The 17,440-nt window shown below is 40.7% G+C and overlaps 1 protein-coding gene across 1 annotated transcript in view; it reads right to left on the bottom strand.

The window, feature by feature from the left end:
- Nucleotides 1-14,879, bottom strand: part of LOC150084674 (sulfotransferase 1A1-like) — a 128,088-nt gene extending 113,209 nt beyond the window's left edge. The window contains exon 1 of the mRNA XM_090376318.1: nucleotides 14,761-14,879. The gene's annotated coding sequence lies outside the window, so the exon portion shown is untranslated. The remainder of the gene's footprint in view (nucleotides 1-14,760) is intronic.
- Nucleotides 14,880-17,440: the final 2,561 nt, after the last annotated feature.

Genomic DNA, 17,440 nt, shown 5'->3' with positions numbered 1-17,440 from the left:
ACAAATGTAGGTCATAATCAGACTCAACAGGTTGGACATTTAGTGAAAACTTGTATACTACTACGCACTATTATGTAACATAATAATGCGTATTAGTATGCAAGTTTTCTTATTTTCATTAGCTTGACCTTACGTCAAGCTAATGATTTACAAGTTCTTAGTGGCAAACGTTTATCCGTACAAGAATTGCTGGATAAAGCAAAATACGAAGAACGAATGGAAAATCGGAAAAGATTGGTGCCAATAATGAAAACGATTCTACTTTGTGGAAAGCAAGGAATACCGTTAAGAGATCATCGAGACAGTGGGCCCATTAACTTATCAGATGCTGTAAACTACAATGAAGGAAACTTTCGAGCTTTGTTAAGGGAACGAGTTGACGGAAACTTTCGAGCTTTGTTAAGGGAACGAGTTGACGCCGGGGACATTGTTTTAGAAAATCATTTAAGAACTGGCGGTAAAAATTCATTATTAGTGTATAATGAATTTTTACTAGTGGATGCCCGCACTAGTGTGCGTGGGCATCCAGAACGAAATAATTGAATGTTGTGGTTCTAGAATTCCGAAACAGATTGTGAACAAAGTGAAGAAAGCTAAATATTTTTCGGTGTTAGCTGACGAAACCACAGACATTTCAACAAATGTCGCTTTGTTAGATACGTAGACGAAACAATTTTTCAAAATGCGAAAATTTTCTTTCATTTGCCCCTCTAAATTCTGCAATGGTGAAAATATAGCGAAAGAAATAATTAATCAACTTGAAAATTTTGGGCTAGACATAAAAAATATCCGCGGACAAGGATATGACGGCGCTGGGGCAATGAGCGGCAGAATAAATGGCGTCCAGGCTCATATACAAGAATTAAACCCAAAAGCACTTTACGTGCACTGCGTATCTCATTGCTTAAATTTAACAATTTCGGATTCATGTGATTTGCAAGATATCCGAAACTGCACGGGAATCGTTCAAAAAGTTTACGCATTCTTTCAGTATCCAAAGAGGCAGTTGGTATTAAAAGAACAGATAGAATTGTGTCCAAATTCCAAGAAAACGTCGCAAAAACATGTGCCCCACTAGATGGGTGGACAGGCACGTACTTATATTCATTGAATTATTAGAACCGACGTTTGCAGCATTAACAGTAATAAGCTCGTGGGAAGATAAAGATACAGCAATAAATGCACAATTACTTCTCAATTCCATCCAGAACGGTAATTTTTTGGTTGCTTTATCTTATCTTCCTTCATGGATTAGGCCATCCGCCTGTTCCGATCTTGAAGAGGTCTGCCCATCTTTTCTTTGGTCTTCCTCTGTCTCTTTTTCCTTTTGCTCTATATGTGTAAGCTAATTTAAGGAATCTATTATCTTTCATTCTTTCTACATGTTCTTTCCATCTTTGTCTATATTCTATAATTTTTTCATTAATTGAGTAAATCGTTAATTCCTTTCTAATATTTATGTTTGTTATTTTATCTAATTTTGTACATCCCTTACCATCTCTTAAAAATTTCATTTCTGCAGCTTCTTTTCTATTAATGTCTCTTTGTTTCGGTATTCAGTTTTCAGAACCATAAAGAAGTTGGTATCGCCATTACTTTGTAAAATTTCAATTGTGTTTCTTTCCTTGTTTTCTTAGCCAGAGTTCTTTTATTGTTCCACATATATTTTGAAATTTCGCCAATTTCTGGTTCATATCGTCCTCGACCATCATATGTTATATCACATTCTAGATATTTAAAATATTTTACTTCTTCTAATATTTTATTGTCTATAACTATTTTTGTTCTCACTGTGTTTTTCCCCTTAAAAGCCATTATTCTAGTTTTGATCGTTGACATTTTAACTTTATATTCTTCTGTTATTTGGTTTAATTTAAATACTGCTCCTTGTAAATTATTTACACTATCTTGAATAATTACTTGATCATCTGCAAATAACAGTGTATTAACCCTATTCTTTGTATTTAGATATATACCTGTATTAATTTCTTCTTTCCATTTACATACCATATCCTCTATATACAGGGTGTCTCAAAAATATTGGTACAAACGTTTAGGGGAGGTAGGTAACATCTAAAGGAATGTGAATCGCATAGGAACCCATAACCGGAAACGTCACGGGAAAGTAGTAGCAGAGGCGCAAGAAGGAGGAATGACACAAGACAGTAATTAGTGGCAAACATTTATTTGACATAATATTAACAATGGAGTACGAGATGGATGCATTTCATGATGTTACAACAGATGCTCGAAGGTTCCACCGTGAGACGCGATGCATGCGTGACACCGACGCAGCATGGATTGGCGGACACGGTCGAACACACCTGGAGTATCTTTGACAGTAGCAGCAGCGCAGACGAGTCTAGCCACGAGATCCATTTCCGTCTCCACAGGCGATTCATACACGATAGATGAGGGCCCCCCGCACAGAAAGAAATCAAAGCTCTATAAATCAGGTGAGCGTGGGGGGGGGGGGGGGGCAGGCAACGGGTCCACCACGGCCAATCCATCGACGCCCAAAACGCCTGTTCAAATGGTTATGAACACACCTTCCATAATGGGCAGGCGCCCCGTCATGTTGAAACCAAATGTTGCGTCTCACATTTGCTGGAACATCGTCAAATAACCCTGGTAGAACTTGTTCAAGAAAGATTCGATATTTAGCGGAGTTCATGCGGGATGGTAATAGGTATGGGCGACTAAGCAGTCGCCGACCATACCTACCCACACATTTATTGCGAAGCGATGTTGTGCTGCATGGGGGCGCACATCGTGTGGGTTGTCGTGAGCCCACACATGAGCATTGTGCTAATTGAATAAGCCTTCCCGAGTGAAATAAGCCTCATCCGTAACCAAAACATAGGCTGGAAAATTCAAGTCTTGAACACTTTCTTGGAGAAACCACTGCGCAAAAGCCACACGTGCAGGATGATCTTGGGGGAGCAGTAACTGAACCCTTTGGAGATGAAAGGGATGTAAGGAATCGTCGTGCTAGACACGCTGTACACTGCAACAAGACACTCCTAAGGCAAAGGCACGTGTGCTGGTAGTAGGATTATTCTGGACGGCATTCAACACACTTTCTTCCATGGCGGGAGTTCGCGTCGAACGTGGTCTGCCCGCACTACTCCTGTTACCTCTAAATGACCCATAATCGCACAAATTTTGATGCACACGCGCAAACAAACGGTAGTCCGGTACATTATTATTATTATTATCTTTATTTTCTCCTAAGAGACACCCGCTTACGGCTATCAACCATGAGGTGCACATTCATATATACAAATATAAGTTATATACATAATTATCCATTTAAAATTTATACATATCACTGTCTTAATAAATTATACAAATTATACATTGTTTAATTAATTATAATATACATATCATTGCCTTATTTTACATGACGGGCAGATAGAAAGAGAGCATAAGCATAATTTGCAATTTTACAAGGAATTAGAGAATGTTCACATCTACACTACTATTTATAGCGAGTTCACAGAAAGATAAGACGTATAATGTAAACATAACATGAGCATAAACAGTCCCGACCAGTTCCTTCTTCATTTCCTGCATTCTGTTTTGTTTTCATCTGTGGGCTTCACTCAACTTTTATAGGTGGAATAATGCATTTTGAAACGTTTCAGTCCTGTACCTCTTCTCTGTGCAAAGCTTTTCTGGGTCTGCTTGAAGATCGTTGTAGATCTTAGTGGTGTTAAAAGGAAAAAATCGCTGAAGGCTTCCCAGCTGTGTGAGCGCGCTACTGAGTGGAGGGGATGGTGTCCTATTCGCCCACCTTTGCGTCATACGGAGCCGAGTCAGCAGGTAGTCAGTTTTCGGCGAGTCGAGTTTCCCGGTCAGCAGTTTTGCAAGCGTGGGAATGTTCTTGGTGACAATTATGTGAGACCAAGGCGTGACATCCAAGTTGGCATATAAAATGGCTCTTGAGATTGTAAATGGCTGCGCAGTGATCCTGTTTATCCATTTCAGCATCCAATACTCTAAACCCAAAAGCTTTGATGGTAGCATCTGGGGCAGAAGACCAAATCTGAGATGTGGGATGGGGATGACGCATCTTAAAATATATTGTTTTACAAGATCAGGGTTCCTGATACCCACCTTCCTGTCTGGAGGTCCATAGTGCTGCGTAAGTTTTCTTCTTTACATATCCGAAAGGCGCCTCCGTAGCCAGGTGGGAAGGAGCAGCAGTGCATAGCACACGCTTCTTGATTAGACCGGGGTTCGAGCCCGTCACCACCAAATACGGAGGATGCGGAAAGGTCAGGGAATGACCACCGCATATCCTGGAGCAATATGGCCATAGTTGCTAATGCTCCTAAAAACCAAATAACAAACATATCCGAAATGGGGTGTGAAGTTTAGGTTTTCGTCCGATTTCAGACCAAGATCAATATGTGTCCTGACTTTTTTGACCACACTGCCATTCACGCGTATTGATATGTGGTTTTTTATTACCTTGTTGGTGAAAACCATTTCTGCTGCCTTGTGTTCATTTAGTCGGAGCCCCATGCAATTAAGGTATTCTTGCAACTCGGCGATTTTGGAGTTTGCTTCGTTGTTGCGTTGTAAGGATGTGTTTTGATCGTTCGAGGGGAATGAAAAACTTCAAGTCGTCTGCATATACGACAAATTGTTTTTGATTTTGGGTCAGAAAAGGATGCAGTGCTGTTGACTCCCCTGTTAACTTGGAAGGTCTCTTTGGAAATTCCATTTATGGCAGTGATGTGTCTCTCCCTCAAAGAACTCGCTATTATTTTAATACGTACCCAGTTATATGGAAATATTCCTCCAAGAAATAGCTGAGATGGATATACTGTCGAAAGCAGATGCAACGTCTAAGAAGACAATATCTAATTGCTGTCTGAAGTTAAGGGCGTGTTGGATTCGAAATAGAGTCTTCATAAGATTGGTAGTAGTAGTAGATCTTTGTGGGATCACTGAATGAAGGTACTCTGGTCTATGCCCGAAGCAGTGATGGTTGATGGTATTTAAAATGGATTTCTCAAATATTTTTGAAGTGAACATCCAATTGCAATAGGCCTGTAGTCTTTGGCGGATTTAGGATTGTTATTTTTGGGAACAGGTTTAACGAAATATGTATTTCATATCTTCGGAAAGTGGTTTTCACTTAAAATTTTGTGGAAATTGTGGAGGAGGAGATCTATGATGTATACACTGCTGATCTTAATCATGAAGAGCGGGAATTTATCAGGCCCAATTGTGGCTTTATTCCTGAGGCTATTCACAGCGGCTTTAATGTCATCTCTAGCGATATTGATTTGAGACAGTTAAGGATAGACCTCTGTCTTCAGTTTGCTGATTGCTTCATGGATTTTCTCTGTGTTGACTTCACCGTCAACTTGATTTTCAGCCAGAGGAGTTCCAAAGGTGGCTTGGGTCCATTCCGAGAAGATGTGCTCGGGCATTATATCCGTACGCCTTTTCTTATTAGATATTCTGCTTCCTTTCTTTAAATGTGATCGCACCATGTCACAGTGAGCTTGACGTTTCAATCGAATGAACCGTGCTCTAGCTTCTTTATATCGAATATAATCAGGTGGGTGTTCAGTTTTTTTCCATTTTCTGAAGAGTTTTTTGCTTGTTCTTGAAAGCATATTTTACTTGTGGACTAAACCACGAATTCGCCCGATCGGAAATTTTAATGCGTTTTGATGGCCCCTCAAGAGCAATAAAGTGAAGGATATCCGAAAGTACTTCTAAGGCTACGGGGAGTTGGAAGAAATTTTGCCAGTTGAAATTCACGAGCCGTTTCAAAATTACGTCTGGTTTTATATACTTGGTTGAGAAGATAACATCAGCGTTGTTTTCTCACCTCCAGTTCTCTTTTTGACTACAAGCTTGACTTCTCAGGTAGGCTTGGATTAAGAGAGGGATGTGATCAGAAGTGAAGCGAGTCGTACTATCAGTTAATGTGATGTCTACAGTATTGTAGTATACCAGGTCAAGGCACTGTGTGCCTCTTGTGAGTGGCGTTTCCAGTTGTTTCATCGAGAAGGTTTCCATAGTACCATCCAATTCGCTCTTTGCGTCTTTGTGCTTAGGAAGAGGCATGTTCAAATCTCCCATCACGATAGATTCTACATTTGGGTTCAAGTTTGCGACGAGCCAAGCAAGTTCATTTCTGGCTTCGCTGTCATGGTTCGGTGGAAAGTATAGAATACAAATTTGTACATTCTTTGTACCTTCTCTGAAGGTTGTTGAGACGGCTTCAAAATTTTCAGAGTGTGACTCTTCGTTTTTAGTTACAGAGAAATTATTCTGCCTGGGAAGCGTTCTCCATAAATTCGTTGAGCGGCTCGTCCATTGCCCTCTGCTAATCCATACACTAGGTGCATGTCTGCCAGCTCACAGTTCGTATATCAATGCATGCTCTTCGTGCGGCGACTATTGCTTGAATGAGTAAACCAGAAATTTTCCCTCTCGCGAACTGATGAACAGCGCCATGTACTGACTTACGGTGATGTTTCCGGTTATGGGTTCCTATGCGATTCACATTCCTTTAGATGTTACCTACCTCCCCTAAACGTTTGTACCAATATTTTTGAGACACCCTGTATATAACTAGTTTACGTTTCTAACACCCACTTAATATTTTGTTGAGTATAAAAGGCTTCTTTTTTTTTTGTGTTCGAATACAAATGTATAGTTTTACGTTGGTTTTGCCTATTTTCGTGAAGAGTATAAAATATTTATTTATTTATTTATTTTTTATGGTAGATTCTTGAAATAAAGTTTGTGAAGACATTTATTTTGTTATTTGTTTTATCTATGTTCAATTTGTCATGCACAAAAAAAAAAAAAAAATAGTAAAGGGATAATGGTCCGAGAGAGGGGAGGAAATATGTAATATTTAGAAATTTAAGGCCTAGTAAAAAGCTACGTACAATTTTTCTCAGGATGTGCAGCCCCCCCCCCCCCCGAGTGTATTTTCTGGTTACGCCACTGCTACAACCTAACCGAAACCTCAACCACTATAATTTGAATGTATGACCCCTAGTTATGGAAGCCTAAAACAGTGAGAATTCCACTTTAATTCATTAATTCCTCTCAGAACCTTATAAACCTCAAACCTTAATCAGGTCATGTTAGAGGTGCCTGGTTGCCAAGCTCTGTAGCCGACATAATTGGAGTCTTTCCTCATATGATTGTGCTTCCATTCGAATTGCCCGTCTTTGGACCCTTTCAAGGAGCTCAATGTCTTTTTTCAGATGGTCTCCATACTTGAACACAGTATTCCAAATGTGGTATTACAATTGCCTTATACTGTGGGATTATGACCTCCCTATCTCTACAGGATAGCGTTCGATAAATCGTCGACAGGACAACATGGGCTTTCCTAGATGCCTGTTTAAACTGTTCAGAAAATTTTATATCTGCCCATATTGTAACTCCCAGATCCCTTTCCTCCTCCACTGTTTTTAATTCAACCCACCAAAGTGTATAATTTATTTGTAGGTTGCTATTCCCCAAGTGTAAACCTTGCATTTAGCAACATTAAAACATAGCTGCCACTTCCCCCTCGACGTGGGCACCTGTACGTGGTGAGGGGACCTCCCAGTGACGCTGCTGGACTTCCAGACTAGCATCACTGGGATCCAACGCCCACAGCTCAGGTTCCAGGCTTACATCAATGGAATCCGGCGTGTTTGCCGTGCGCTGCGACCCGTGGAAGTTCGGAAAGGGGGAATCCTGGTGGTTGAAGGGCCCAGCTTCAATACACCACTTTGGCCGCTGCTTCGACAAGATGGGTGGTCCTGGAAGGCCCGGCGATCAATCGGCTAGTAGGCTCGCCTGCGAGGGTCAACCGTGTCAACCACGCCTCTACCCTCATGGTCCGAGGGACAGGATTCAGGCTGGCGGCGGTGCGGGTATAGTGTCTGAGTAGCCCTGGCGTTCCACTCCCGAGCGCATTTATTGCATGACGGGTAGTGGGCGTCCCTTTGGGCTCCGTGGTGGGTGGGGAGCCCGGGCACTGAACCAAATAAAATTTCTATGAATCCTGATAAACTTACTTCTTCAGGGGCCCCAACCCGGTCCCTATCCGAAATCAATGAGAAAGATACAGATGGCAGTATTGCTAAAAAGAGGCAGCGAACCGAATTACTATCAGGGCCTGTCCCAAGGTTTTTAATTATGCATTCTACCAATGAGACACCGATTGGTAAAATGTCGCCCTTTTTTATTCAAAAAGGGTTAGATGGGTTAGCAGGTTCACCCAAATCAGTTAAGAGGCTTCGTTCTGGAGACCTTTTAATTGAAACTAAAAATGACAGGCAATCAGAACATCTCCTCCGAGTAATCGGAGGAATACCCATAACGGTGACACCACACAGAACACTCAATTCATCGAGAGGTGTCATTTCGGAGTGGGACCTTCTCGACGTAACCGAGGAGGAAATCTGCTCCGAATTAAAACCCAGGGAGTTATTGCCGTCAATAGAATTACTGCGCGAAGGGATGGGAAAATTGTTAAAACCAGGAGCGTTATCCTGACTTTTAACTCTCCTAAACCTCCTGACGAGATTAAAGCTGGATACATCAATTGTTCAGTGCGTCCATACGTTCCGAACCCTTTACGGTGTTTTAAATGCCAGAAGTATGGACATTCTCAAATGGCCTGCCGTGGAGTCCTTGCATGCGCTCGATGCAGTGCAAAGGACCACGGAACAACAGCATGTTCAGCCGCAAAACCCACCTGTATTAACTGTGAGGGAGAACACCCGGCCTACTCACGAGCATGCCAGAGGTGGAAAGAAGAAAAAGAAATTCAACGGCTGAAGGCAGAGCTAAATATATCATACCAGGAGGCAAGGAAATCGGTGAAACCCCTGAATATCAACAGACCTACCTACGCCCAGAAGGTAGCAGGGAGATGTTCCGTCGGAACTCAGACGGGCATGACCATTCCTCCAAAGGAGTCTTTCACTCCCATCGCGCGTTATCTCTTAAGTTCTCAAAAACCTGCACAGAAGGACCAATCAGCTGCCACTCCTATATCGGTACCTCCTAATGCTCCACAAGTAACAAAGGTAACATGAAAGAAAAGAATAAGAAAGGGAAAGTCCCCCCCTAGTACCCAAGAAAAGATGGATGTCGAGCAGAAGGAGGTACCCGAAGATTCAGTCTTGGAACTCTTTGCGGAGGAAGAAATGGACACGGGACAGCGTCCATTCTTTCCCAAAAAAGATAAACCCAAGACTGATAAAAGTAAGCCCTCAGCACCTCAGAAGCCGCCTGAAGGAACCACAAAATAATGGCTAAATTCCTACAGTGGAATTTATGTCGTGGATTCCGGCGAAATACTGATGACATCAAGGCACTCCTGCAAAAGCACGAGCCAGTTTGCTTTTGCTTGCAGGAGACTTACCTAAAGGCAAATGATGATCCCACAATGCATAACACCACAATTTTTCGTAAGGATAGAATTGCGGACGGTCCTGCTCATCGAGAAGTGGCTATCCTTGTGGGAAACCAGACCCCAGTTCAGCCCTTGCTAATTACAACTAGCATAGAAGCTGTTGCAATTCGCCTTACAGTGGGATTTTTATTAACGGTCTGCTCTATTTATTTGCCACCTGGGACTGACATCTCCCAGGAAGACCTTGATGATCTTGTAACGCAGTTGCCTCCCCCTTTCTTACTTTTTGGGGATTTTAATGGACATAACACACTGTGGGGTAATGCTAACATCAACGGAAGGGGACGAGTCATAGAGCGTATGCTCAATGACAATGACCTCTCCCTTCTAAATACTGGAACAAACACCTTCTTCCACATGCCTACCCGTACTTTTTCTGCCATTGATCTCTCTATCTGCTCCCCTTCTCTACTCCCTTCACTCACTTGGGAAGTGGAGGAGAATCCATACGGAAGTGATCACTTCCCTGTGATAACCTTGTTACACAGTGGGAGCCCATGTCTTCCTTTTAGGTTACCACGGTGGACGTTTGATCAGGGTGACTGGAATGCCTTCCAACATCAGGCAAATTTTGACCTCAGTACAGTCAGTCAGGAGCCTATCACTGACGCAGTAAAGTACATCACAGAAATCATTGTCCAAGCAGCTGCTAATGCTGTCCCAAAAACATCTGCCCGGTTTCCACTATTTCCCAAATGGTGGAAATCACAATGCGCAACAGCAAAAAAGGCTCAAAACAAAGCGTAGGGGATATTTCGCCGATATCCTACCACGATCAACCTTATAGCCTTCAAACGCGCACGAGCCAAAGCACGCTACATCCGTCGTCAGAGTCAAAAGGAATCGCGGATCCGTTTTACATCATCTATTAACCAGTCTACCAACTCTAAGGTAGTCTGGGATAAAATCCGGAAAATGAAGGGAAAATATACATCCCACCCTTCTTCAATCGTAGATTATAATGGATGCACTATTGCAGATCCAACTGCGATAGCCAATGCTCTTGGGGAAACATTCTCTAACATCTCCGCAACTTCTTCGTATTCCCCAGAGTTCCTGGTTCTGAAACAGAAAATCGAAAACAGGCACTTAATTTTAAGTCCCAGGTCCTCTATCCCTACAACGGGGCATTCACTATAGAGGAACTGAAAAGAGCCCTCACTCTTTCCAAAGCAAGTGCTGTTGGACCAGATGGCATCCATTATGAAATGATTAAACATCTTTCACCAAAATCTATGGATTGTCTGCTCCTTCTGTATAACAGAATTTTTATTGAAGGGCAGTTTCCGGACTCCTGGCGAAAGGCAATCGTTCTTGCCTTTCCTAAGCCAGTAAAGGATCCAAAAGTCACCACCAATTATCGTCCTATTGCTCTGACTAGCTGTCTGCGCAAAATCCTGGAAAGAATGGTTAATTCTCGTTTAATATGGTATCTAGAATCAAATGACCTTCTCTCCAACATCCAGTGCGGCTTCCGAAGGAACCGGTCCACTTTGGACCATCTTATTAGATTGGAAGCATCCATCCGGGATGCTTTCCTAAAACGCGAACACTTGGTGTCGGTGTTCTTTGACATGGAGAAAGCGTATGACACAACTTGGAGATTTGGCATCTTAAAAGATCTGCATAGCCTTGGTCTTAGGGGGCAACTCCCCATTTTTATTAAACACTTTTTAGCCAATCGATCTTTCCAAGTTCGTGTGGGATCCTCACTCTCTCGTTCCTTCAGCCAAGAGGAGGGAGTACCACAAGGATCAGTATTAAGTGTCACGCTTTTCGCCATCAAAATAAATTCAATCACAGAACAACTTCCTCCAACTGTAAACAGTGCCCTCTATGTTGATGACCTTAGCATTTTTTGTCAGTCGTGCAACATAAGGGTTATTGAAAGACAACTGCAGAAAGCCATTGATAATCTGAATTCCTGGGTACTTGCTAATGGCTTCAGGTTCTCGCCGGAGAAGACCGTTTGCGTACACTTTTGTCGTAAGCGTAATCTTCATCCTGAACCCGAATTAAGGCTCGGACATGCTATTCCAGTAGCAGCGAACATAAAATTCTTGGGACTCATATTTGAAAAAAAAAACTCACCTTTTTGGATCATATTCGTCAACTCCGCACAAAGTGCACACGTGGGCTTAATATTCTCCGCTCGCTCTCCTCTACATCTTAGGGAGCAGACCGATGTACCCTTCTTCGGCTTTACCGTGCACTTGTGCGATCCAAACTAGATTATGGGTCCCAGGTATATTCCTCAGCCAGAGACAGTGTCCTGCGATGGCTGGACCCCGTCCATCATCAGGCCCTAAGTATTGCTACTGGAGCATATCGCATATCTCCTGTCCAGAGCTTATACGTCGAAGCAAACAAACCACCGTTATCGCTTCGACGTAAGCAGTTGTCTTTAAAGTACGCTTTAAAACTGAAATCCCTGCCAGACCATCCTACGTAGCCATTCATTTTTCAGCCACGATGGGAAAATTTATACAATACCCGTAAGACTGCCAATCGTCCTTTTGGTATTCGTCTCCAAGAGCTACTCAAAGAACTTAATATCAAGGTAGACAAGGTTGCCCAAACACCAAAGCAACCCTTTCCACCCTGGCATGCTCATGTCCCGGCATGTGACTTGTCCCTTAGAAATTGGAGAAAGTCGGACACTCCATCATCGGTCTACCTGCAGCTTTATTCAGCACACCGAGCTGAACATTCTGACTTCGCGCCAGTTTACACAGACTGCTCAAAGTCGGAATCATATGTGGGATCTGCTGCTGTCTTTACAGACAGCTCTACATCGGAGCAGATTCCCTCTGAATGCAGTATATTTACTGCAGAGCTGCATGCTATAGAGTTAGCCTTGGATCACATTAGTAAATGCCAATACCAACGGTTCATTTTATATTCCGATTCTCTCAGTGTGTTACAGGCTTTAATATCTGTGAGGTATAATCCTCATCCAGTTCTGTCTAGTATTCAGCAGAAGATTCACTTCCTCCTTGGACGTGAATACGATATCCGCTTCTGCTGGATTCCCAGCCACATTGGGATTAGGGGAAATGATTTGGCTGACGCCGCAGCCAAATCAGCAATTCCCAATAATAACCGCTGCCTGTCAGTCCCCTATACAGACTACAGGCAAATAATACACCAAAACATACACTCCCAATGGCAGGACTCGTGGTATAGACAGACTGGGAATAAACTATATTGTATAAAGCCTGTAATTGAACCGTGGCAGTCTAGTCTGCGCAGGAATCGTAAGGATGAAGTTGTTCTTGCCCGGACCCGCATAGGACACAGTCATTTAACTCATTCGTTTTTGCTGAGGGCTGATGACCCTCCTATGTATGTGTCCTGTGGCACAATTTTAACTATCAGACACATTTTAATTGATTGTCCAGATTTTAGTAATATCCGTTTTACTGCTTTTAATCATCTGACTGAGCCGTATACACTCAGTCAGATTTTATCCGACAATGACAATGTGTCTGCTATTTTTAGATTTTTAAAATCGATAAATATTTTTGCTCGTTTATAAAATTTACATTTTTCTTATACCTCTTGACATAGTGACCTAACTAATTAGGTCACTGAAAGTTTAAATTTTTTTTTTTAATGACATGGTCTTGGCGCATTATTGCCTTAGTAGCTAATGCGCCAATAAAATCAAATCAAAACAAACAAACTGCCACTTCTCTGACCATCTTTGAAGCTAGTTCAAGTCATTCTGAAGGAGTGCTACTTGGTATTAACGATTTTACCAATTAACGATCATTAACGATTCTACCAATCTTCACGCCATCTACAAATTTTGACATTATGCGTTCTATCTCTTCGTCTATGTCATTTATGAAAATGAGAAACAAGAGTGGTCCAAGAACCTTGAGGGACCCCACTTCTGACGCTACACCAATCTGAAGAATATCCATTAATCAAATTATTATTAGCCATATGGTGCAAGGAAGTCTGAGGCTTATGCTGCATCAGGCAAAAAAAAAAAAAAAAAAAAAAAAAAACCATTGAGGACCCTGAGAGAAAGAAATAAGAGGGGAATCACCAAAAGAGAGAAGAATGATGATATCCAGCTCAGGATCCTGGGTGTGCCAAGCCCATACTCAGCAGATGTGAGCCCCCCGGGGTTATACCCCGGGGGGGCTCACATATAGCTATCGCAGATGTTGTGAAACGCCACATCACCCTTCCCCCCCAAATCGCCTCAATGGGTTGCCGCAGCATGTTCTCTCCTACCAATGAAAATATACCTCCCTCGTTTATTTTACTGCTGCTTTGGGTTTTATGTTTCTCGATTAAGTTTTCTTTCCCTCCCCCTCCAAGATGTCTATTTACCAAGCTTCCAAATCCGCACCTTCTTTTCAAAGGGAAGCTTAGAAAATTTTCCATAATTTCCCTAAGAAAATTCGTGTTTCATTAACAGGAAATCGTAAAAAAAAAAAACACAACACTCGAGGGTAGCAAGTTGAAGGTAGCAACCAATAATGGATTTTAATACCAGTTGTAATTTTAAGAAATTCGAGCGGTTTCTAATTTTTATTCATAAATAGATGGACAACTATGTCAAAGTTATAAAAATATCAAAAAATTTTGCTTTTATTCATGAGGTTTCACTATTGAGAAAGAACGTTCGCTTCCAGAACATCTGATAACCTACTTTTTAACAATATTCTAAGATATTAAATTAATTATAATAATTCAAATACAGCTTTTTTAGCTGTATTTTCCCCATCATTTTACGATGCGTATAGTATTTTTTGAAAAGTAAATTTTTATTGCCAACGTGAATTTTATATTTAAGGCTCAGTATTATTAAGTTTGGCCACCCTCTTATTTAATATCCTCTATGAAATATGCACATACATATTAAAAATAATGAAAAAAAAAAGACTACTGAAATCTAATAACTGGCTTACATTTAAATTAAATAACTGGATTACATTTACGTTAGATTTCAGATTGCTGAAATCTGAGATAGTTCTGACTACTATAATTTAATTTTAACATATTAAAATCAAACAGCAACAAGTCTGATATAATATTGCATCGGTACGCGATCTGAACAAGGAATTTCTGTATTTACATAGTTTTACACAGCATGCATTACTTGCAAGGACTTTTTTTCTTTTTTTTTTTTTTTTAAGTTCTTTGGCTTTTTAAGGTGCAGAAAGCTAATCATCACTTGCATGATAAATTTCGCACACATAACAGCGTATATTCAAGTTTTCATAAATGTAACTGCCTGCGATTTTCATTTCCAAAAGTTGTGTTGCACATATTTTAATTACCTGATAGGCCTGTAGAATCCAAATGTCGATCTGATTATTCGATCAAAGTCTTCGAGCTAAGTATTTAACTACATTCCACAACACCTAAGCTCTTTCATAGTAAAAGAATACTCCTAACGTTTTCGTTGCCAACAGTGAAGTGTTATCTCGCTATTTCATGCACAGGTATATCATGAGAATATTTGCAATACTGATAAAGGCCTATAGCGTTATTAGAAATGATATCAATCTCTTCCTCCCCTCCCAGTTACATGGTAAATAAAAAATACCGCTGACTAGCAAAGGTCATTGTGTATGATCCATGTAACATATAATATAATACAATGTATAATTAATATATTTTTTGTTTTCGACAATCGTACTATTCTATAATTTTTCTTACCAGACTATTTCCATATCCGAACAGTGCAGGGTGGGGGAACAAAACAATCTGATACGATGATCACGTTTACCTATAAATACAAAGTTAGCACAAGGAAATTTTCACTTAGTTACGAAGGACATTCAAAATGTTTTGCAGCTTGGGTGTAAACAGTGTGGTTACAAACTGCAACTGCGTCATATATTTAAATATATGATATCAATAATGACACGGCATCCCATTCAAGTGTTAATGCTAAATTCACCATTTCTCTTTCACGACAGACACATACAAATGACAAAAATTGAACTGGAAAAGGACGGTTGCTCTTACAACAATTTGTCATTATCAGTTTCTGTGTATTAAATTTTCAAAATCATAATATTTAGCAATAAATTTTATTTTTTTTAAAGTAACTGAATAAGAAATCTCAAGAAAATTTAAATGATGAATTATTGGGTAATTATTGTGTTAAAATGAAAATCTTTATTGCGGTCCATTGGTGAAGCGTTACTTATTCAAGGTAGTACAATACCATGGCAACTCGTTGTGAAGGTATTCACAATATAAGATATAATTAAAAATATGCCAATTCATCTACTTGGGTAGATGATCATTTTATACCTACACGTATAAAAATTATGCAAATTGCGCTAACCTATATGCCAGTAAACTCCTTCGCAGTATAGGCAAAAATGTCCTTAGTATAAATCAGTGCACACCATCATGCATCTCTTATATTGTGGAGCTATACTTCAAAACTGTGTTGTCACTAATGTAAAACCAGGGTATCTGCCCACCCACCGAAGAGAGTCCTTGAAACATCACCAGGGTACCTACTCACCGATGGTAGGCCAGTGTCCTCTGGAGGGGTCTTGACGCTGCCAGGAGTTTCGGAGAATAGGTAACAACGGTTTTCCCTACTGGGGAAGCGTTACCCATTCGAGGAGTTTGTGAGTGGTGTGAGTTGGAGGCGTTACTGTCCCTTTCATTCTTCTACACCGTTTCACATATTTCCACATATACAAAAAAGCGTTGAGACATCTCATAAACTCTGGTGTTCTCATCAGAACAGTTCTCTTTAAAGTCTGAATTAAGATTTTCCATGATATAGGTTTGAATTTTATAGTTCATTTCTTTGATTTTATGGAATATGGTCCAATGTTTTTTTTTTTTTTTTTTTTTTTTATTAAATTCAAAAAGCCTTGAAATGATGCCATGTGTGTCGGTGTATCCACCGAGAATAAGTAACAATAGCTTCTCCATTGGTGAAGCGTTACTTAGGTAGTGCATTGCCACAGCAACTCGTTATGAATGTATTCACAATATGAGATATAATTAAAATGATGCCAATTCATCTACATGGGTAGATGGTCATTTCATACCTACACGTATAAAAACGATGCAAATTGCACTAACCTATATCCAGAAACATGATCTGATTAACTTCGTAAACGTCATTAACATCATTAAAGTGATCTGACTACGAGAAGATGAAGAGAGTTCGGCAACAGTAATATTTACATCTCTATAATATTGAGTATTAACCCCAGGGGCTCACATCTGGTGAGTATGGACTTGGCACACCCAGGGTCCTGAGCTGGATATCATCATTCTCTTTCTTAGTGAATTCCCCCTCATCTATTCCGTCCACACAGCTAAAACTCAATAGCCTCCTCATCGCGCTCCTCATCTATTCCGTCCACACAGCTAAAATTCAATAGACGTTTCCGAAACTGTTTTCTTTGATTTCTTCACTGAAAATTAAAAGAAATCTGTTAATTATCCCACAATTAGGAAAAAATTATGAATTAAGATCCTAATTAAATGCTCATGTTGATTGGCAGATGTCAATTTTGATAGCAAACTGTGTTTACTGCGGCCCACTCTCCTCCAGTCATAAATGTTCTCTAGCTTTCCTTTTTGACATTGAAGCATCGTTTGGAATCAAATTGTTGATGAGCGCACTTCACGTTTCATATCAGCAGAGATGGGGGAAGCCCTGATGCCATTTGACACTAAATACACTTTACACTTCAAGTTTCATGTAGCGTGTGTGTGTGTGTGTGTTATGCGGATTTAATAGCGCATGCATAAGCTGCTGAGGGGCTTAGAGGGGAACAGGTGTTCTGTGTGTTATCAGACACTCAGTCTAAAACACTGATGAATCCAACGTATTTCTATTACAGAAGATTTCGGAGAAGTCCAGTTGGCCTGCCTCCCTAAAATCCACTCATGCACACCTTCTCAATGGTAAGCCCTGTTACGTCACTAAGGTGGCAAGGAACGTGTAGAGTGGTTCTCTTCAAGACCCTGGTC

This window comes from Mastigoproctus giganteus, chromosome 6, assembly GCF_048544385.1.
Source record: "Mastigoproctus giganteus isolate SK-2022 chromosome 6, ASM4854438v1, whole genome shotgun sequence".
NCBI classification, from domain to species: domain Eukaryota; kingdom Metazoa; phylum Arthropoda; class Arachnida; order Uropygi; family Thelyphonidae; genus Mastigoproctus; species Mastigoproctus giganteus.
This window is presented reverse-complemented; position numbering and strand designations above follow the sequence as displayed.